The sequence below is a fragment of the Peromyscus leucopus genome, chromosome 12, assembly GCF_004664715.2.
Source record: "Peromyscus leucopus breed LL Stock chromosome 12, UCI_PerLeu_2.1, whole genome shotgun sequence".
Taxonomy (NCBI): domain Eukaryota; kingdom Metazoa; phylum Chordata; class Mammalia; order Rodentia; family Cricetidae; genus Peromyscus; species Peromyscus leucopus.
The window spans coordinates 28,785,736-28,810,087 of record NC_051073.1 but is presented as its reverse complement, the minus strand read 5'-3'; the positions used below and the strand labels follow the sequence as shown (position 1 = coordinate 28,810,087).

Here is a 24,352-nt window from a genome sequence, read left to right as displayed (position 1 = left end):
TTTGCAAGCAGTTACCAGTTGGAGATAGATTCTGATTTAGAGATGGAGTTTGTGCCTACTTTCCCTCTCAGTACTGGGACCCCATCTAGCTCAGACCTGTGCAGACCAAGGGCATGATGCCACTGATTCTATGAATTCATATGTGTGATGGTCCTGCTGGTATCGTCTGCACATTGTCCAGCTGTGAGTCTCTGTATTTGATCTCAGTTACCACAGATATTATCTTCTCTGATGATTTCCGAGGAAGACACTGGTGTATGAATATAGTAGAATGTCATCAGGAGGCATGCTATTTCCATGTTTCTTTAACATGGAAACATGGAAACAGTAGCAGTTGTTTTCCCCCTAGGTTCCTGGCCTATCTTGGACACATCAGCAGAATCAGAGATAGCTTTCAACTCATGGAGTGGGCCTTAGATTTAATCAGACACTCTCCAGCACATCTAGTAGATCACCATTGTAAAACAAAGGGTTTGTAGTTGGGTGGGTGTTTAGCTTTTCCTTCGGTAGCCTGTAGAGCACCTTTCCATACCAAAAATATTAGCTATTAGAGTTGAAGGCTCCAGCATAATTTTTTTTATTATACAGATATGAAGATGATCTAATGAATTCACCAAACAACAGGGAAGACAGAGCCCCAATTGTCTATTTCTGTTCAACAATGACTCTTCTACTTCTGGAAATTGGTTACATCCTATCAAGGATTTTAGCCAAAAGGAACCATTGAAATCTTCAGATAACCCAGGCTATTGCCAAGGTGACTGATTGTTCTCCACAAACTGCTGGTAATACCACATTGCCAAAGACAACACCTCCACGACTCATCGAACAATCAACATTTTATTCACCGACTTAGCAACATTCTGCAATCTGTGCTGCTTAATATTTTTCACAATTCTTTTTCAATTTTATAATTTTCCTTTTCAATATTTTTATTTTCATTCTAATAGTTTGTCCATTGGGATATTTTCAGTTATATGGCTTAATTTCTGAGCTCTTTGAAGTTTTAGCTTTCTTAATTTCAGTTTTATTTTTATTATAGTAACATAAAAATCTGATTTAATCTCTTGAAAGTTGCTGAAATTTTGTTCTATAGAACAACATATGGTCAATTGGGGTGTAGTTTTACTTCATCTTTCAAAATAATGTCTATCATTCAGTTGTTGTGTTTTCTATAAAAGATAATTAGGAAACTTTGGAGGAATGATAACAACATAGTTAACTGTATAAAAGAGCATCCATATGGGAAGAACAGTAGATCCTGTGCGTTTTTGCCATGCCGTGGGGTGAATAGAGAACCGAACAATTTTATAAATATCAAAAACTAATATTTTTACCTATCTCAAAAACATGATTAATATATGGCTTTCTTGGCATTTATGACAGTAGATTTATATACATAAAGGTTGTTTGGTAATGTTAGTCAAGTACTTCGTAAATTTCCTTCAGTCTTTTTTTGCCTTATATTGCTTGTTTCACATACTTTCCATCTCAATCTCAATTAGACACTTCTCTCTATTTTGCCTTCATTGCATTAACACCATCCTCCGTGATGACACCCATATGGCTTCTGGGAGTTGATGACTCTTCCTGCAATGCAGAGATTTAAGTGGAGCAATTTACTCCATGTTTCTCAAATGTGGTGACACTGCAATACCCAATTGCTTTCTTTTATATGCCAAACAAAAACAAAATGAGATTTTTTTTTCTTGAAGAAATGAAAAGACAGACTATGAGTACTAGTTTCTTAGTACATTAAAAATGAAACTTATATGGATATAAATTAGAATTTTAACACGCATATATAACACTTAAAACATTGTTTCTATTTTCAAATACTAAATTATAGAGTTTGCAAGAGTGATAGACACTTGGATTTTATTCTTTATTTTGGAACTAGATTTGCTTATAGTCATTATGGAGATTTTTTTATCATATTTCTAATGATATAGCATAGCACATTTCCCTCATATCCTTCTGTGTTCATGCAATACATAAAAATCCATGATTTTTACAGGCCTATCATCCATTTTCTTAATCAAAATTGAGAGAAAATAATTACTTATTCTTTTGGCTATGTGAAAAAATAAAGTTTCACACACTTTTTATTTGTTACTGAATATAGAGTATACATTATGCCTTAATTTAAATGGCAGATCTTTAAGTATTCGCAGATTTTTAAGACCTATATTTTAACAATAGCATTGACTGAAATTAAGGCATAACATGTATTGGAAACTCTGGATGGAGCTTAAGCATCTATTCTTGAGGTAATTTGCCAGTGTATGTACTGACTACTTGCCTTAGGTTTTCATGGGCTGTGAAGAAGAGTCTCTATTTCCTCCTTAACCATTTCTTCACGTGGGTGTTTGCATTTATATTTAACATGTCAGTTATCTTCACTTATATTCACCACACTGACAGAGAACAGCCCTTTATGATATACTCTCATATGACATATGCCATTATTTCCATCATATTCTGTTATTTAAGCCAGCTAACATGTAAGCAAACATGTGAAGATACATAGGTGTAAATCACAGAAAGTAGGATCATTGAGAACCATCATGAAAGTCAAATTCTATAAATATTTTTCTCATATGTGGATGGGACTTCCCCATAATATATAATAAAATGACAATATTTTGTAAGGTTTTGTCATAGAAAGACCTATAAAATGTTCCACCAGTGACTACTGAAATCTCTAGTCCAGTAACTATGGAGTATTTAACATGTGATCATATAGTATTTACAGTGATGAAAAATGCACTTACCTATACTATTTTGTGAAAGAAAAAAATCATAGAACTAATCAATTTGCCTTTACGAGTCATTTAATACTCAAACTTTATGAACTTAATACTACTGTCATTGGCCTTTTACGTTAAAAAAAAAAAACTGACCCTCAATATTTACACTCACATTGCTAGTAAAGAAATATGATTAAATGAGTTAATAAACACATTTAATCAAATCATCATAAAGTTAATACAACACATTTAATCAAATCATCATAAAGCTCATGCTAGCCCGACTAGTGTTTGTTTATTTTACAAGCAATTCCTTACTGCTGGAATAATGTGAGTTTCTCTGTTTGCTTATAAAATAATGACATGTTCTTGATAATGGATGCCTAATCATTTGAAGTTATAACATGACTTGTGTTGAAAAATACACTAGACAATATTTTGAGCTATCAAGGAATTTATATGTACTACATTTTGTAAGTTGTAAATCATGATTGTTAATTATTCTTTCTATTTAATGTACTTTGAACATTGTGTTCCAAGATTTCAAGTAAATATGGATCACTGCATTTCAGGACAGATAATTATGTTAGGAGTTTGTTTTCTACTTTTTTGTTAGGACCAAATTATGAGTTTGGTTTTTTGTTTGTTTGTTCGTTTGTTTTAGGACCAAATTATCAGTTCACTTTACTGGAATATAGAATTATGCATGATGCAAGGTAATTATGTTTAACAATATTATTATCATGGGCTTAATATGTTCACATAAAATATCACAAAACTGATTGACTCTGCATTTTAGTATACATGGAGTTTAAATAAGTATGTTTAAGAAGAGAAATAATATCAGTCAAGAATTAATATATATGTATATATGTACATACAAATGTATTTTTAAATAATGTAGGGACAAAAATGTGAATAAATTAAGAAAATTAGAATCCATTTTCTATTTAGCATAATGTGTTAAGTTAAAGACCATGTCCCTAAAAGGAGAACTTAGTGTTGTCTATTCTAGATTTGTTTTTTTCCATTATAATCATACTTGTCATTAATCCAAAACTCCTTACTACATCGAGAAAAATCTCAAATTCCACATCTATGAGAACTTGGAATAATTAAGATAAAATGCATTTTTAAGCCTTCATTGGTAATAGTTTTCACATGGATTTAAAAATAGCTATTTTGACAAAAATCAATTACTTTAATTATTTTTAGTTATGATGATAAACTTTGCAATTTTCTGTATTTTTCCTTGAAGATTACTAACAATAGTATTTAAAAATATCTATCACTTTATTTTTTCCATAGAGAGGTAGAAAAATTTTATATTTTATTTTTTTCATATGAAATGAAACACTCCAATTTATCTTTGTAAAATATAAGACACTACCAGGCATTGGATAACTTAATAATTTACTGCCATATATTCTAGGAATTCATTTATTATAATAATGAATCTTATGCTGGTACTCAAATCCCAAGAGCAAAAAAAGAAAGAAAAAAAAAAGATTAAATTTGATTTCTCTTCTCTCGAGAAGCAGAAAATGAAAGTTATTAGTGACATTTGAACTCCTCTTGTGCTGTCTCTCATTTCTAAGTTATATGCTATTAATGCTAAGAAATCCTGTGGTATAACAGCAAGTCGTTTACAAGATTCATGGACTTTTCTTGTTCCCCTTTCACCTTTAAGACTTTTTCAAATCTGGTTCATATCAATTGTGGCACAAAATCGTTTTGAAATAACCTTGGTTCATGGGAAGTGAACAGGTGGTCTCTGTTAAGTATCCCTACATAGGTGACTATATTATAAGTACCTTCTTGGCATGTTTCAACACAGAAGTCAGAGGTTGAGTCTGGGTAGTGATGAAAATCTATTACAGAACTCTGAGGAAGAAAATCAAACCCCTTAGCTGATGGTAAGATTTTGTTCATCAGATCTCTCAGAATAATATAGCTATACATCTTTTATGATGCTTCCACTGTCTAATTTTGTTACAGAAATACATGCACACATTTTCTTAAGAACCTCCCAAGAATAAGAATTTTATTTAGTATATCTTTGCTTTGTGCACAAATAAAAGCACTGTAAACTGTACTAATCAGAATTCTTCAGATGAACTGAACCAGTCAAATGAGTATATGCCAAAGGGGATTTATTAGATTGGCTTACTCAATTGTGACTGGGTTGTCAAAAGTGGATGGTTCCATAAAGGAAAAGAAAGGAACCTTGAAACTTCCTAGTCCATGATACTGTGTGTAACAGCAGGAAGAAAGATCGCTGGAGGGCCATTTTTCTCCAGTGTGGTAGTTTGAAAGAAAGTGACCCCAAAGAGGGTGGCACTATTAAAAGGTGTAGCCTTGTTGGAGGAAGTGTGATCTTGTTGGAGGAAGTGTGTCACTGTGGGGGCGGGCTTTGAGGTCTCTTCTTTCAAGCTTCATTCATTGTGACAGGCAGTTGACTTCCTGTTGCCTCTGAGTCAAGATGTAGGACTCTTAGCTCCAGCTCCATATCTGGCTGCATGCTGCCTTGATCCCTGTGATGATCATAATGGACTGAACTCTGAAACTGTAAGTAAGCCACACAATTAAATGTTGTCTTTATAAGAGTTTAAGTGGTCATGATGTCTCTTCACAGCAATTAAAAACAAACAAACAAACAAACAAAAAAAAAAACAAAACAAAACAAACAGACAAAAAACCCTAACTAAGACAACCAGTCTATCTTGAAAGATTGAAAAATGTTGTGTTTTCGAGTCAGCAGAGAATCACAGCTGTCAGGCACTGCAGAAGAATATCAGAAGATAGAAAGACTTGTTAGCACCACATGAGGGAAAGCAGGATAAAACCAAAGCCTTCCTTAATGATATATTCTGTTCTATGAGTTACTCTCAGAAGGTGTTACCCACACTTAGGGTGGGGGATTCACTTCAATTAAATTGATCAAGACCATCACCAGGAATAAAGATTATAAACACATATGACAAGAATGCAGCTCACTATGAGACAAGCAGGACAGTGCTGATTTCAGGGTTGTTAGAAAGCACAGCACTGTTGTAAAACAAACAAACAAACAAACAAACAAAAAAAACAGTTACTGACCTGGCTTTTTTCATGGCAACCTGCAAAAAAGGCACATATTTTCTTATCAGATAATGCATATATAAAACAAAAATGCCTATAAATGTGAATAGATCTTTTGAATGTTTTAAGGAGAGATGTATGGAGGAGAGTTAAATGCATAGCAACACACACACACACACACACACACACACCAAAAAAAAAAAAAAAAAAAAAAACACTAGAAAAATTAAACTAAGATTTCTTTGAGAGAACATTATGCAGAAAATTGGGACAATACCAGAAGAGAAAGAGAGAAGCCAAAGAGAGGTTATATCAGGGTTTGTTTGTTTGTTTTTGTTTTTTCAGAAAACAAGTGAATAATTTTTAACAGGATGTTAGTCAAACCAAAAGGAATTTTGGAGAGGTCTGAGATATACATAATAAAGTCCCTTGAAAACAAGTAAGGTAATTTTATTATAAAGTTTAAAGAGCTGTCTGAATTAAGTTCTTTGATATTTTTTATGAGCTAGAACTTTGAGAGGATAAAATGTATATTGAGCTGAGAATATTCCCAAGCAATGTGATGAAGGATCAGTTTGATTACTTCTGGTGACTAACCATACAACATAAGAGAGAAAATTATTTGAGAAGAAAATTTTGACCAAAAGGAGTGGATGGACACAGAAGCGATTACATTGACTGAAATGATCAAAAAGACTCAGAAAGATACAATACCTTCACATTCCCTCTTATCTGCTGTGTCCATCTCCAAATCCTCAGATAGGAATATAAAACATGGAGTAACCATAGTGACTAAGAAATTATAAGGGGGAGGAAAAAGCTTTTTAGGGAGTAGGAACTGGCAGAGAAATTGCATAATACTGGAGATGTATGTGAGAAAGACAATAGTGCTTGTATACTACAGTTGGGGAGGAGGTAGGGAGGTCAGCACAGAAGGGGAAAAGAATGAGGAACAAAAACACAAAGGTTGTTGGCTAAAGCATCAGGGAACCATATTATTTCAGAGTATTTTGTATTTACCACACGCATATGTATATACATATTGGATTATGGGATATAATAATTGGATATAATATATCTCATAATCTAAATATGTCCCTATGCCCTTCAATTCCCATTACCCAAAGGCTAAGGCTTTTTCATGGTGTTCTAGAGCTGTCCCATCTTCTTTTCTGTCTTCAAACATCTACATAGAATTTGCAGTAAAATCATCCAATTACTACAGGTAGCTTCTGCAGACACATGCACATATTCAGGTACTCTGCCCTACATACATAGAAATAAATAATCAGATCATTTTAAGAAAAGAAAAACAGTCAGGAAGCAAAATATTTTGAATTGGAAAGTCTCAGTCTCTCCATTTGAGTAAGAATGAGAAAAATTGGTTTCTCGGGAGAAAATTAAGAGTATTGTCAGCCAAAGTACTCTAGTTTTTAAGCTCAGTGGATAGAGAATAGAACAACGATGGCAGTTGGTGGGTATCTCAGATTCTGAAGGATAAGACAACAGAACTGTTTAGGTCTTCCTCTCACTTTAAAGGGTGGGTCTGATTTTTCAGGTTCAACAGTCCCATTTTTCTTCACAGAAGCTTTGTGTAGATGTTGCCATGCAGATATTTGGATATGGGACTACCACATGCACTCAAGTCCTTGACATGACAAGATCAAGGGATGAATGGGCAGATCATCCTGTAGGTAGGGTTTAGAAAGAACATTGGTATGTAGTATGTAGATTCAAAAGGTGAGATTACCACTAAAGACAGGACAAAACAAGAAATTATACTGGACAGTACAGTTTTCAAGCTTTTAAGATCAAATGCTTTCCCTGCTAGATTTTGAACTTGCTTCAGAATTGTGACCCTTCTCTTCCATCCACTGTTGTACTTTTTGGTGGGAATTGATAGGCTGTGTCTTACATCAAGGTAGTATTATAAACATGTAAGTTGTCTCATTTCATAAGTTCATATCTGGTGAGAAATTTTCTTTGCAGTGAAAATATGTGGAGATAGATTCTCATATGTACATTCTTTAGGACACAATTATGTAAAAAGACTGGATATTTTAGAGTTCTTTTGGAAGTAGGAGACACTATGATGGAATTTAATTACTTTGTAAAAAAAATATGTTTGATAGCAAAAGCCACAGTTAAATGTGCCAAATAATTCATCTCCACACAGAAAAAATACTTATTTGAAGTATTAATATCCAAATATGAAATCCATAGCTTGCACCCTTCTCAGGGAAAACAACATGTCATATGCTGGGGTTAGGGTGAAGCACTACTGGTATTCTCCTAAATTTCCATACTTTTAAATCAATTCCTAATTAATTACCCTTAGAGACACTGATTAGTCTATTTATCTATACTCTTCAGAGAAGATTCTTTATGCAGTTTAAGGTAAATGATACAATTAAACATTAAAACATTATATGACCCACTATTGGCCAGGATGCAGAAAACATGAGTCTACTGAACCTTCCATGCTAAAGAGGACATAATATATAACACCCTCCTCCAAGGTTCAAGGTAAATTTTATAAAAGAGTTCTGAAAGGTTGCAAGATCCATAGGAAGTGAATGAATGCAATGAGAGGTGTGTCTAGGACACAACAGTGCCATGGAATATGAGCTCACGGTTGTTGTCATAGTATGTGCAACAACTGAGAACAGTCAGATAAAAAATTATGCATGAATAGAGAGGAGAGTTGAGTATGGTGATATTTTATTTGTGCTTTAATAAATAAAGTTTACCTGGAGATCAGAGGAAATAGCAAGCCATTTTAAGTAAACAATGAAATCAGGCATCGGTATCACATGCCTTTAATCCTCTCACTTAGCAGGCAGGATCTCTGTGTTTTCAAGGCCACATTAAGGACCACAGCCAAGTGTGATGACACACACCTTAATTCCAGTACCAACCATAGAGACCTGGAGGTCTGTAGAGAAAGACAGAAATTGACATAGCTGTGTAGGAAGAGGAAGTGAGGTAGATGAGCTAAGTGAGTCAATGAAAGGGCAGAACAGCAAGGCATATAGACATAGGTAGACAGAAAGTAACTCGCATTTGGAAGCTGCTGAGTTCACAGTTAACAACTGCCGGGAGAGGGAGAATGAATTTTCCTTAATGTTGAGGCCCATGGCAGGTCTACCAAGCTCCACTGGACAGTCTAATCTCCAAGCATGTAAGAGTAAACCAAATTGAACTCAATAGGTTTCAGAAAAATACAATGAGGATAAAAAGTTATATGATGATTTAAGAATGAGTGTATCTGAGAGGAACTGGGATGAATATGATCAATAGACATTGTATAAATTCCCAAAGAACTGATAAAAACGAGTGAAAAAATAGATATTGTTTATATATATATAAAAATAAAAATTCTTCATACATTTCCCCAAGATTTATCTCCAAGATGATTCTAAATATTATCAAGTTCACAATTAATATAAACTATCAGGGTATCACATTAAGTACAACAGCATGCATTTATAAACAAGTACATGTAAGAATGTAAGCCTGAAATATGCTTTAAATCTTCAAGAATAAAAATCTTTATGGACAGGAAAAACAGCCTACTCTTTGATATTGGGCTACATAAATCAAAACTTAAAAAGAAATGAAATTGTTATTCTTGGAAACAAGCTATTTCTCTGGCCTTCATACTTACCTTAAAGTGAATGACTTTCTCAACATTACCCTTACCCTGGCAGCTGGCACTTTTCCGCTTGCCTGCCCTGTAGTTTATCTCCCAGACTGTAATAAAATGGTCCTTGAGATTAGAAGTAAATAAGAAATATTAATACAAACTACCTTGAAACAATGGTACTAGCTGTACTGTACCTTATGATTAATGTTTGTATATATGTTTGCATATCTGCATGTGTATATGCATATTTGTATATATGAATATATTTATATATACCCCCTGTTAACACACATTTTGGCATATGTCTATACTGAACATAAATATGCATTTTTTATCTATTTATTGACTTATATTGCAATTTAGCCATACATTATAATTATTACTTGCATTTTGTTTCAGGTAATTAATGTTTTTATGCTTAAAGATACATCTTTTTCTAAACAGCAATCAGCATTTCTTTAGCTAGTTCACAAGCAGTTTTATTATGATGTGCATTATGCTACCATTACTGGTGAGAGATTTGTCTCCCCGGCAGAAGCATGTGTTTCAAATTCTTCCCATCCAATGGGGCATGAGATCTGGTACAACAAAGTTGTACCTGTGTTGGAAAGCCAAAAACTCCTGAGGCTTCTTCTGATTGATGAAGCCAAGGAAAGCACAGTTTGACAGCAGAAGGCGATGCATTTTTTGTTGTGATTGCACACAGCCTCTCTGATTCTCTATAGCCAACTACCTACCTTTGAATTGTCAAAATTCTAATACATAATAAACCTCCTAAAATTTATGATATCTGGTACTCATCATATAAAGTCCAGACAAGGATAAGAGAAAAACAACAAATATTTGAAATGAGTAAATCACATTTGTTTTTTAAGTTAATTTTCTCTTTTCAATAAATTGTATATATTCATGACATTTATATATAGGTACACAGCCTAATAATATGAATTAACTAACATTCAGCATCAACTCAATTCTAAATAACTGTAACAGCGGTTAGTAATGACTCCTGTGTGACAAACAACATTACTATTCTATAACAAAACCTTTATTTTGGCATGCAAACTTTAATTTAAAAGATTTCTAACCATTGTAATATATATGTATTATAATCTTTCATACAATACATTTTTATCATATTTTCCAATTTCTTTCTCATTCCCCATACCTTCCTGTTATCCACCTTTCTTTCTCTTCTCATTTTTGACATTAGCTTGTCACCGTATCAGTGAGATGATTTTCTATTAGTACAAGTATCATCAAAGAATTTCTTCCATATATATATATGTGTGTGTGTGTGTGTGTGTGTGTGTGTGTGTGTGTGTGTGTGAACTGTGATAACCTTCTAAAATATCTGATGAGTTTTTTGACCATTTTAAGAAATGGGGACAATAAAATATTTCCCTGGGGTTTATAACAGATTCTCAATGGAATTTTATTTTGAAATTGTCAAACTATGATAAATTTTGATAAAGGCATAAAATTTCTTGTTGGTGAACAAAGAAAAAGGACTTAGCTTTTTACTTTTTTATGAATCTCACTGATATAATGATATACATGTCAATGACAGACATATATTTCTCTATATGTTGACTTTTTCTCATTTAAGAATTTAGATTCATTTAATCTTAGCAACTTTTACATAGGATGCAGTTATTATCACTTACACACATTTTTTTCTACCACAAATTCCCTTTGTGATTTTTCTAACAGGAAATGTAATGTTATGTTTTAAGTAATAATCTCATTCTCTCATATTTGTAAATAAACATAGGCATTTTATAATACCAGGTTCCAAAAGATATGTCAGTAAATAGCAAACCTATTATTAATTTCTTCTATTCTAGGGCCAGTTTCAGATTTGATTGTTGAATCTCACTGATAAAGTAACAACTTTAGTTTGCAGACTCAGCAAGATTGCACTTCTTTAAGAAGGACAGACCAGTGAATAATGATATTCTTTATCAGTAGAATCACACAGATTTGTATGATAATTTCCTTGATTTAATTATTGATATGAAAAGACTTAAATAATTTCCAAGATGTAGTCTGCTCTCAGTTCTGCAGAGTATTATCCTCTTAGGTGTATGGATAGCATGTGAAAACCTTTCTAAACATGGTTATTCTAACCTTGCATAATTGACAGTTCTAAATTTCATCCCAGTAGGATATTTTGTTTTCTGCCTTTTGGCACTGATGTACTTGGAAAACACTTTATCAAATACAGAAGTGCATTGTGAGTGTTCCGTGGCTGCAAACAATGGCCACATTAAACTACAACTTTTGCTAATTATATTTCTCATGTTAATGGCAGAAGGAAGACGCTGCAGTGTTAAAAAAGGCTTGAGAGGTAACATGTATCTTTGTTACAAAGAATTTACTAATTACTATATTGGCCTAACCTAATCAATATATAATTGATGTGGCAGCAAAATGATGTAAAATATTGAGATTAAAATATTAAAGAAATCATAGAAGCATAAAGTAAATGCTCCATAATCATTTCTTCAAAAAGATACCCCAAAATTGCTGCTTTCTTGTTCTGTCATTGTTTATTTTAGGGAACACTGTCTCACTTGACTCTAACCATTAAAACTAAAAAACTTAGGAGTCCAAATTCTTCCCATCTCTTAACACTACATAGCAAGAAGAAACATCAGTATAAGGAGTAAAAATCCATGTACATTTTGCTACAGAGACAGGAAATTATAAAGATGGTTGCTTTGTTATCTTAGCATTAAAGCATGTAGATGCAGACGTTTTATGAATTATAATAAGATTCTCCATATGATGTGCTAGTTTGTGTTAAATTTATTATTTGACAATTTGCATTCTGATTACTTACCTCGAACCTTATCTTATATCTGACAATTTTATATTCTATGATTATGTCTTTTTGTTTTATTTTATGACCCAAGGTATTTAACCAGGATTGTCCTCATGAACATAGTTGCAGAACTAGCCACTGGAGATGATTGGACTCACCAGTGGATACACAACTAAAGACAATTTCTTCCCCTTCCTCTTCACCTTTGTATAACCAATAGGTCCCCAGAAAAGAGCTAGGGCCCGAGAAAGCTCAGTCCCATGGGCACATCCTATTGACTGCCTCTATATTGAACAAGACTAGGGCAGGCAACCATAGGTAAGGTGAGTTCATTATTTCAGGGCCTTTGTCATTTTAACAATATAGCATTTTACAGCCCTCCTTTCCACCATCTTACATTCTTTCTTCTCCATCTTCAGATAGTTTTTTTTTTTTTTGGTTGAATCTTACAGAGAACATGTAGGATTTATAGTTTTAATGTTCATATAATCATAAAGATCATGTGTTAATGGCTTGGTTAAAATCCATGGCATCTTTAGAAGATGGTAGGAAATCTAGAGAGTAACACAGAACAGAGAACTTAGATGTTTTGGAGTGAACCCTTGAAGAGGACTTGGAACTTAGCCCATTTAATTCTCTGAAACTACAGGCCATGGTGAATTCTTCATTGTCAGAAACTGTTTATTCAAGTATTTGTCACACAGACAGAATGCTAAGTAATGTAATATTTAAGGATCACATTTCGTTCATGATAATTTAGTTCAAAGAACATTGAATAAGAGAAAATGACTTAAAATTATACTCATGTAAAAAATTCTCACAATTAAAAGAAAATTGAAAAACGAATATAAGAGCTGAAGGATGAGGAGGGATGCTCTGAAATACTCTTTTAATAATCTACAAACTTGTTAAATTCAGGAAGTCATGGCTGTCATAACCTGAACAAGACTTGCATAAGCTCATGCTAGCTAAAAGTGCACCATAAGGGAGGAAGTTTTATGATAGCCCAACCCTAGGTGAATAGCTCTTGCTACTTGATAGTTTCTGAGAGAAGGAAAAGATACTTTTCTTTGGGGTGTGTAGCTCCTGGTAGATTACTTCTTTAGATGGTATAATCAACATTGGATATCAGCAGCACTAATAGGACTCAGTGATGTGTGTGTGTGTGTGTGTGTGTGTGTGTGTGTGTGTGTGTGTGTGCTGCCTATATATGAACATAAAGTTCAAATAGAAATTTGTTTGGAATAGGAGAAGTTAAATGGATGCAGTAGAGTTTGGAGATGATCATAGCACATTGTATACATTATTAAATTTTCATATATTAAAGTTTTAAAATATTTTATAAGTTCTCAGAATTTCCTATATGTGTTTTAATAATATTTACCTTCCCTCTCACAAGTATCCCCAAGCTACGTTCTTCCTTTCTGACTCAACTTGTATCATTTTGTTTTCCCCATGGAGAATAACTTATGTTAACCAAATATTCTTGAACCAAAGTTCAATTATCAGGAAATAGTTTCTTACTTAAAAAAATAACTGTTCCTCTACTAGTAGCTCTTCTGCTAGGACTGAAACTTTATATGTAAGTTCCATCTCCATGTTGGGATTTGATCTGGCCAGATATCATGGGCAAGATCAGTCTATGCCCCATTCGGATCATATGATAATTAAAAGTGCTTGTAAACAACCACTTTTTGAAAATACTTTTATTCCTCTGTTGAAAAACATTTGGATCTTTGTCAAGAAGAATTCATCATATGCATTGTTCTACTTCCTATTATTATGGAGAAACATTACCATATGTTTTTGGTAATATAGTTTTTGTAGCATGAATCTTGAATGGTTTTATTAATAAAAACAAGCCTGGAGCCAGGGACTGGGGTCAACCCTGGAAGATCAGAGAAGTAGAACAAGCCATAGCCACCTCACCTTGTCAATTCCTCAGCTGATCTCTTTTCTTCAGACTGGAAGCCTCTGAGTCCTCATCCAGACGGATCTCAGCTGAACTGCTACTCAAAGGCCTAAAAGCTTAACCAGGCTCTAGTTCCTGGTTTTTATGTCTTATATACCTTTCTGCTTTCTGCCATCACTTCCTGGGATTAAAGGCATGAGTCACCATGCGTGGCTGTTTCCAGTGTGGCCTTGAACTCACAGGGATCTGGATGGATTTCTGCTTTAGGAATGCTAGGATTAAAGGCGTGTGTGCCACCATTTTCTGGCTTCTATATCTAGTGGCTCTTCTGTTCTCTGACTCCAGATAAATTTATTAGGGTGCACAATACTTTGGGGAATACAATATCACCAAAAGTTTTTTTTTTTTGAGATTGTTGTCTACTGATTATATTTTATATTATTTATATTATGTCTGGTACAATTTATATTTATTGATAATACCTTGTTCTGTAATTTTTTTCTAGGTCAATCTGAACAAAAGCATATTCACATTAGAAAGGGCACCACTGAGAAATCAAAAACATACTCTACTCACTTTAGATTAGTAGGTCATTTAGTTTATTGCGGTTAACCACTCTACTATAAATGATGGGTTACTTACAGAAGTGTGGATGACTAAAACACAGTTCCAACAACACAAAGCCTGTGACAGCATGGTTGATAACAGTTGAATCCCTGAAGCTGATTTACTGACTTTCAGGAAGCTCAGGAAGGTGGAGATCTTCCCCTCTCCAGTTGCTGGTGCTGCTTATGTAAGTTTCGAGACTGGCGTTGTGAATGTTTTAAATTTCAGGAGCTTTCTGAGACTTCTGAATTTTACTTCTTGAATCTGGTTGGCTCTCTCTTTCCTCTAAGAGAGAATGCTTCATTGTAGAAGAAATGGCTACACACATCATCTGATTTGGATCAAATTCATCTTGCCTCTAAATATTTTATGATTTTAATTAGCTTATGGACAATGAGATAATGATTCTAATTATTTGTACTTGGTCTGGATCACTTCACAGTAAATATCCATTACATGATTAGGAAAGAGTCTGTTGATGTCCTTCCAAAATCTTCCTACTGCGACTTTTATACAATCCTACCATGAGAAGACAATTTATTCACCTTTTTAAACTAAGGATACTTGCCTATGGCATTGCATAACTGAAAGTGGAGATTGCAAAGGCTTTGCAGCAATAAGATAATTCTGAACAAGTAATGAATGAAAATTAATTTTTAATCAAATGAATTAAAGTTCACAGTTGTCCTCTGCAGTCCTCTCTTGTGCTGTGATGCACAGCTTCACTGCAGGCTTGTTCATGAACATACAATATGTTCACTTAATATTGTGCATGCCCTCATGCCACACAGCGCTAGCTACATGAACAGGAGCTGCTGGATGCAGTGTAGATCCCATTCAAGACTGTCCTGTATCATGGTTTACAGTGCTGTTGCTATGCATATAAAATTTTCAGTTTTACTGGATGCATAGACTTAACTATGAAAAAGAAAGACATAGTACTTCCTCACTGCTATTCTTCACCAAGTAAGTTTCAAGGCAGAATGTCTTTTGATTGTTCTAGGTTAAATTGATGGCTTAAATTTTTTCATTTAAAGTGGCAGACCTGAATTTCTTAAAAATAAATATATAAAATAAATAAATAAACTTTGGATTGGAGTTAAATGAAATGTACAACAATATGTAAAACTGTCCTAAACATAATTCTGCCATTTAATACTAAAATTTTGTTAAGCAATGTTCTTCAATGTCTGCAAATGGAAAAGGAAAATACTGATCAATTCTGAGAAACATTGAAATGACTCTTCATCCTATAGTAATCTTTATGTAAAATATACTATAATATTTATATTAAGATATGAATTCTCTTTGTATATTAAATAAATAGTAAATTTAAATATATACCAAAATCTGTTTCAGAATAAGTTTCTATATAATTGATTGTCAGTAAATGTTTTATTGTATATGTTTTGTTAACTGTATACTTCAGGTTTTATAAAAATGCATATTCTCACAAATAAAAGAAAAAATCTAAAAAAGAACGAGCTCGGGTAAAAGAAATCATGAGTAAATAAATTTTAATAATCTCTGCTACAAACTATACAAAAGAATTCAGTACTGATGATACAACATCTCACCATAAATTATCTTAGAAAAGTTATTTTAAAAATCATAAACACTGCTTTGTAAAAATGTATCTATAGAAAGATTACAAAACTCTCCCTGTGATGGAATTTTTTCAGTTTTGACCTCTTTCATGGAACTGGGTCAGGGTGAAAATCAGAAGTAATAAACAAGAGGAGGGTGAAGGGTCTGCAGAACACTACTGTTTGATTAATGTCATACATTGAATGAGAATGAGTTTTATTCCAACATCAGGAGAGACTCCTCCAGGAATACAGCAGGGTTCTGAAAGATTGGTGTAAACTCCTGTTGAGTTCATAATGTGTAAATGTTAACTGCCGAAGTCACGCTGCCTGACTGTTCTTAAGCAAAGTCAACTGCAGCTAGAGTTTAATTTCTTCCAATTATTTAGGTTCAAAAACATTCATTAAAATATTTGTATTTTATTCAATATATTAAGCTAAATTATTTAAAATAATGTTCGTACTCGATTACAATGTGGCAGAAAAGGATAAAATATTTTTTTAAATTATCCTTTTGCTGTCCTATTTATCTAATGTGACCCAATTCATAATAATTGAAGTCAATGTGAATTTACAAAAGTTTTCTGATATATTCATATATACAATATACATGTAATTTTTTAAGTAAACATGATGAATTTCCCCTTGTTCTATAAAAAATAACCATTCATCAAAAAAAAAAATTAACTCAGAGCATAAGTATGTACTCACTCAAAAAATTACAACCCATCATTTATTTAGTTAGTTATTTAGCATCTTCATCTGAGACAAATAATATTTATGTGATTTTTTATCCCTAAAATTAAAGTAAAAGCTACTACAAATAGAATACATACTTATGTAGATCATGGCCTTGAGTATGAATAATTCCTTTCCAAAATGATGTGAAAGGTTAAGTACTTAGGCTGAGGTACATTACATTTGTGTTTGGCCTTTATTCTTATACTTATTGAGATAAACTGTTCGTTAACTAAGCAGATTTTGATTATTAATATATGGATTTTCTAAAAACAAAATGTAATGTGTACCCTTGCTACTTCTTTGTCTTTCTATATTATTAAGAAAACTTTGTGATATTTGCACAAGTTTCTCTGGGCCCTAAAGGGAGGAGACTTTTTTTTATTTGCTTCCTGGAGACATTCCATTTAGGGCTGAGTGTTTCCAAGGTCAATCACTCTCTGCATATTCCCTGGCTATGATCTCTGTCTTTGTTCCCATCTGCTGAAGAAGGTAGCTTCTCTGCTGATGGCTGAACAAGGTGCTGATCTAAGTGTATAGCAGAATGTCATTAGTAGTCACTTTACCAGTAGGTTTCTTTATTAGAACAGTAGTATTTGGATTTCCCCTAGGTCCCTGGGCTATCTAGTTTCAAATTCTTGGTCACACAAGCATTTTTGTGACTTCATCACATGGACTTGACCTTCAGTAAAATCAGATACTGATTGGTTACTCGTATAAACTTTATAACACTACTGCACTAGCATATTTTCCAGGGAAGATATTATTGCAGAAGGATTTGTAGCTGGGTTCGTATTTACACTTTTCTGTTGGTATCATACAAAGCAACTTCAGTACCGAGAAAAATTGACAATTGGGATGAAGGCCCTATGTGAGCACCAGCTCAACTTCTGCATTTTCAACAAGTTATGCAGGTGTTGCCAGCAAATAAGGCCTCACTGTAAGTTTGTGGAGAGGAACTTACAGTCTTGTCAACAGCCTGGGTTGTTTGGGGGTTCTCATGGGACCCTTTCAGCCAAAACCTCAATAAGGTCTTAGCTTCATTTGGTAAAAAGAAGTGTCCAGTTGGGGGTCTGTCTATTCCATTATATGTCAATTTTAGTAAGAAAATGTGTAATAGCCAGAGTGGTGGAGGACACCAAGGAAATAAGGCATTCCAAACACAATAGGATAGTTTCCTGTGTGATATCACAGAGATGCAGGCAATATACACAGGGCATTCAAAAGTCTGCACCAGATGGCGTCCTAGAGCTAAAAGGAAAAGTAGACACCTGTCCCATCCCTAACCCAGAAGTTATCAATGGTTATTGACAACCATTTATAAAGAAAAAATAGTTTTCTCCAAGAAAGTTTCACTAGGGAAACAAATCATTGTAAAGGGTTGACTGCATGTCCAGCAGTAGATGGCCAACAGAAAACAAATTCAACAGCATCTTTGGAAGTTCCTTTTCTCAGAATTTATTTCAGGACTTCTCTTTTCATTCTTTTTAGCTTTATCTTTTTATATTTTTACTGGTAGTCTTTTTTAAATTTATTTTTCTCTCTTTTATATTTTACCTTACAGGTTTTTGGTACACATAGGATGGCTTTCAGTTTTGTGCTTTGATGAGATTCCTGAGTGTGCGAATGAGTGAGTTTAGGCTTCCTTGTCTGTTTCTTGTACCTTTTCTGGGGTATTTTCTTTCTGTTTGTTTGTTTGTTTTGCCCTATTCTAATATTTTTGTTTTTCATTTACCTTATATATTTCATTTCATTTTATTTGTGTTATCCTTTGAAGCCTTTTTTTTTTTTTTTTCTAATGAGAGGCAGAAAGTAAAAGCATCTGGATTGTCAGGGAGCTGGGGAAGAACTCAGAGCAGCAGAGAGAAGAGAAACAGTAATCAGATTATATTATGTGAAAAGAATCTACTTTCAGTAAAAAAAAAAAAAAAGGCAGACAGAACAAATATTTTAAATATAAAGAAACTAATTAGGCATGCAAATATACCCTCAAAAGTACCAAGTGCACATTGCCAAATATTTCCTCATGGTTATATCTACCCCTTTGAAGTGTTATTCAATTTTCTGTCTCTTATGGCATTCAGCTACAATAACCTGGTCACTAAATTCGTTGAAAATCCATTTTTTAGACAATCAGATGCTATATATTTTCCCTGAAAAACAGCTTTAAGACAATATGGTTGAACTGCTTTATCCCTGAGGCTTATTTACAATTAGATTTGGAATAGAAATTAAACTGCACATTCTACCCTCACGAGTAGCCTCTGAGAAGAAAAGCTGGTGTAAAAAGCTTCCAGTTTATTTCAGACACATGATGTCCAATCTCAAATGTCATCTGCCTAAAAGTCTGACAAATCACAAAGCATAAAAGCCATAAAATTCAAAAGTAACTCATTACAGAATTTCAAGAGAATATATTTTAAATATAAGTATGTGAAAGGGAAAATAATTTCTAAAATTTTCTGAGCTTATTAAAATGTAAATGTAGTAATAAGCAAAAAACTTTATATATAACTTTTATGCCATATGAAATAAAAAGAATGGAAACTTTTATAAAAATAATTCATTTTTTATACACATAGAAAAAGTTCTAGCCATTAACTAAGCTAAAACTTTAAACACTAAATGAATCAAAAGTATTCATTAAAGGAAATGCAAAAAAGTGTTGCTTATCCAAACATTTTTGAGAACTTCAGTTATTTTTTTTATAAAAAAACAGTTTTAAATATTTACAAGTCTCACTTTAAATGTTTCATTTATTTTAATTGACCTCTTCATTTGAACTTTTGAATATCAATGCCTGTTGCTGTAAAATAGTATTTTGTATGATATTTTAATGAAAGACATTTTTGTACTGCTTAAATATACATTGTTACACTGAAATGAATCTAGTCTTCTTTTCTATAAGGAAAATTAATATCTATGGAGCATGAGTATACTTCTGCAACTGGATCTGCCCTACTTTTCATTAAGTTCATCAAATTCTGAGAAGATGTATCTAGTTCTTTAGGATTTTATGTTAGTATTCTCCTTGTGAAAGACATGAAAGACTTCGTGTAGAATGATTGTATCAACTCTGCAAACAAAAGTACCTGGTACCACAACATTGTGTACAAAAACAGCTAATATTTACCATGTAGACTAAAGTGAAAGTAGAATTAACGTATTTTTGATAACTGGATTTAAAAGGACAACATTTTTTTTTTTTTTTTTTTTTTTTTTTTTTTTTTTTTTTTTTGGTTTTTCGAGACAGGGTTTCTCTGTGTTGCTTTGCGCCTTTCCTGGAACTAACTTGGTAGCCCAGGCTGGCCTCAAACTCACAAAGATCCGCCTGGCTCTGCCTCCCGAGTGCTTGGATTAAAGGTGTGTGCCACCACTGCCCGGCCAAAAGGACAACATTTTTAAAAGTAAATAATGTAATTGCAAATGATTCCCAATATAAACTACAGATTATAATTTTTGAAAGGGACATGGAACAAGTTTCTTTATGAGACATTAATCAGAATAAAGGTCTGAGAAGGGACAGGCAGATCACCCCAGGAAACAAAAATGGAATAGATAGTTATGGATAGATGTGGAGGGATATTAGAATAGGAGGATCAACTGGAGATGGGGAGTGAAGAGGAGGGTAAGGGAAGGGAATACAAGGAATGAGAGTTTAAATTAAGCCAGTTGAGGGTCATATGGAAATCATAAACAGCAGAAGCTTCCTAAAATATATACATATATGTATGCATTATAAATGAAATCATCAAATAATGAGCCGGACAAGAATCCCAGTCACCTCTTGTCATTACATGAAGCCAGCAGTACTGGAATTTGTTTACATCTAATTGAGTTGTTGTCCCAAGGGGTCTCATATGAACTCCCAAACATCAAGCAAACCCAGGCTGTTGCCAAAACAGTAGTTTGCTCTCCACAAACTGACAGCAAGCTGCTCCCATTGCTGAAAACAATACTTACACAACTCATTGAAGAGGGCTGCTGTTGCCTACATAGCATTTTCATCTTTTTGTGCTATTGTTTTGGTACAGGAAGATACTCTGCATACCACCAAAGGAGAAATGTAAACACCAGCCCAGACATAAACCCTTAGATGCACAATGCTGTCCTCCCTGCAAGATTTGCTAGTGGAATGGTGGTACACAAGTTTTTGTGGGAGTAACCAACCAATATTTGATTTGACTTAAGGCTCATTCCATGAAAAGGAACCCAATACTGATGGGTGACCAAGAATCTAGACTCAATAGCCCAGGGACCTAAGGTAAAACCAAATACTACTCTTCTATCAAAAAAAAAAAAAAAAAAAAAAAGTAGCAAAAAATGGCCACTAATGACATTCTTGTATATTTATAGTTTTGTGCCTTGATCAGGCATCAAAAGAGAAGCTTTGTCCTGTAGCAGATAGGAAAAAATTCAGAGACCTGCATCTGAACAGTATGCAGAGACCTTGGAACACTCAGCCTTAAAATAGTACTTCAGCCAATAGAAAACAAACTAATTTTTCTTTTCTTATAATGTCATGTTAGGGCTCCTTTTTAAATTTTATCTTTAACCATTCTTTGTTTTCTCTTTTTATATTACTGATAGGTTGTACACATATTACGGCTTCCAGGTAAGTGTTTCTAAAGGATCTGTGACAGCGGGAGTAAGTGGGTTTCTGTCTCTTCTTCCTTCTTCCGGGCTCTTTTCCTATGTTTGTTTTGAATGTGTTAGTTTTTGTTAAGCCTTATTATGTTTTATTTATTTTATTATTATCCCTTTGAAGCCTTTTTTTTCTAATGAGAGACAGAAAGCATGTGGGTCAAGATGGGAGGGAAGATGAGAAGGATCTGGGAGAAACAGAGGAAGGGGAAGCTGTTATAAGGCTATATTTAGTAATAAAAAAATCTATTTTCAATCATAGGAAAAATGTGCCTCTAATATGTCTACCTCCTATCTATGTGGTATTCATATCACACTGGCTTGCTCAATCAATATACTTATTCCTTCTTATATTTTTACCTGTTCAATCTGCTCCTTTACTCAACTCAAGAATATGAAGGTCTTTCTTTTCACTTTGATGTAGGATTGATTTAAATATTTTCTGCTTTAGATGGATGCTTCGGGGGTGGACTTTCTATGATCTATTTTTATCAGCAGTAAGTCTATTTGTGATTTTCCATGATGGTCAACTTCTTTCTTAAAGGGTGGTAGCTACACTCATGTCTGCATGAAGATAGATGCTATGATATAATAAGTATTATGCTATCATAGCAATAAGTATTATGTTGTCATAGCATACAGGAGTAGATTCTTTCCTAAGGTCCATGACTTCATTAGCCCCATGTGGATGTCTAGTTTTCCAGTAACAAGCATGATTTGCATCCTATTGAGTTAGCTTTAGTCTAATGAGAAAAGGAGTGAGCAATATTCTAAGAACAAAAAGTAAACAGGAAGGCTGTGGTAAAACAGTGTCTCCTCAGAAATGGCTTCATAAACAAGATTCAGACAATAGCAATACCAATGAATGTGATTACATTGAAGATACATTTTTTATAGAGTCCCTCTCTTAGACAAAGAACTACAAGCAACTATTGACTTCTGAGAGAAGGAAAATTAGTGATGTTTGTGGCACTATGGCAGCGAGAAAGTCAATTTGGCCCTGGAGCTCAGGATGGTGTGAGTCACCCATTGGAGATCCTGGATTAACTTAGATGGTACACAGCTAGGGCAGCAGTCAGTCCAGCTACTCCAGTGGTGATGACAGCAATTAACCGAAGAACTGCTGAGGAAGATATGACTTGAACTCTCCATTTGTCATGCCATGTTAGTGTAAAACCTGTGATGTGACTTGGCAAAGGTTCTTCACTGGATACCATGCCTAGTTGTGCTCAAAGGAATACCAGAGCACAAGTTCTAGACCACCCAGCAGGGAGGCATCAATAAATGTGAATGCCACAGAGAATTGAGGCATTGGGACTGTTGGGGCAAAGGTTTGAGGAATTACTGCGTTCTGTAGAAGCCAGTGCACCCAGAAAGCATGTTTCTGAGGAGTTAAAGCAGTCTGTGATAGCCAAGAAAGAGAAATGTGGGAGAGACAAGGGAAGGTAATGATGTTTGGCTTAAATCAATTAATGAGAAGTGAGGTGAGAGGTGGGAGAGTCTAATAAAATAATGGGTGAGACCACAAATGATGGTCATGAGTTTGACCCAGGAGGGATACACAGCCTGTATTCTCCAAAGGGGTCAGGCTAAAAGGTAATTCAACAGCTGATATGTAGAGATTAAGGTCTGAAATAAGAGATGGTATAAAAAGGAGATGGGATCAATATTATCTAAAAGGGATGATATTAGGGATGAAAGGACCTTTGAGGACCTTTAAGCCATTGCGCCCATCCTTGGGGTTGGAGAGAGTGGGATGTGTACCATCTGTAATTTGATCATTCCTGATGGGTGGCTATGATAAGTGCTATAATCAGGTTTACAAATGACTGCCATCTCCCATCTGTGGTGACATGGGTCATTGATTAAAATAAAAAGATTTGGTTACTTTGCATAAAAGGTAGAATGCCTTCATGAATATGCATCATGTCTCCTATAGGACCAATAAGGACAGTCTCCATAAGTCTGTGGCCAACATCTAGTTTGATTGTACAGCAAGTAAGCATAGAGAATGGGTGTTTTGGAAGTTGACTTAGATATTACAGGGACAAATATTTCCTTTTGGCAACATTCTGTGAGCAGTCTCCAGACCCCACTAAACAACTGGTCTGGTAGAACCATTAAGTATAGATTTTGTAAACCATTGAAATCTTAATATAACTATAGCATAGAGGAGGAAAGAAATCTGACCCATTTTCATTACCTTAAATAATTTTCTTATACTTTCAGAACTTAGGCTTTCATATCCTCAAACCTTTAAACACTTTCTTGGACACTCAGAACTTACTGAAGTTTTCACCAATAGCCTCTCTTGAGCTTTATTTAAAAACTTCAGTCCTGTCACACAATGCCAAGTCTCAGTTTCTCTCCATGATCACTTCATGAATTTTTTAAGACTAATACCACCTAGGTGACTTTTACATTACAAAGTTTGGCTACCGCTATGAGGTACATTCCTGTATGAGTATTTGGAGGTGCAAATTTAACACCTTATTAAATAAGCATTGTTTTCTGTCTTTTGATGGCATCATAAACCCTGTTTTTATGTTTTTTGTTTGTTTT

At 34.0% G+C, this 24,352-nt stretch overlaps 1 long non-coding RNA gene across 1 annotated transcript; it reads right to left on the bottom strand.

The window, feature by feature from the left end:
• Positions 1-14,798: 14,798 nt before the first annotated feature.
• LOC119088852 lies at positions 14,799-22,392 on the bottom strand. Its single transcript, XR_005092587.1, has 2 exons — positions 22,151-22,392; positions 14,799-15,107 (listed from the first exon to the last, which is right to left on the bottom strand). It is a non-coding gene; the product is annotated as an uncharacterized LOC119088852 (long non-coding RNA).
• Between the last annotated feature and the right edge of the window lie 1,960 nt (positions 22,393-24,352).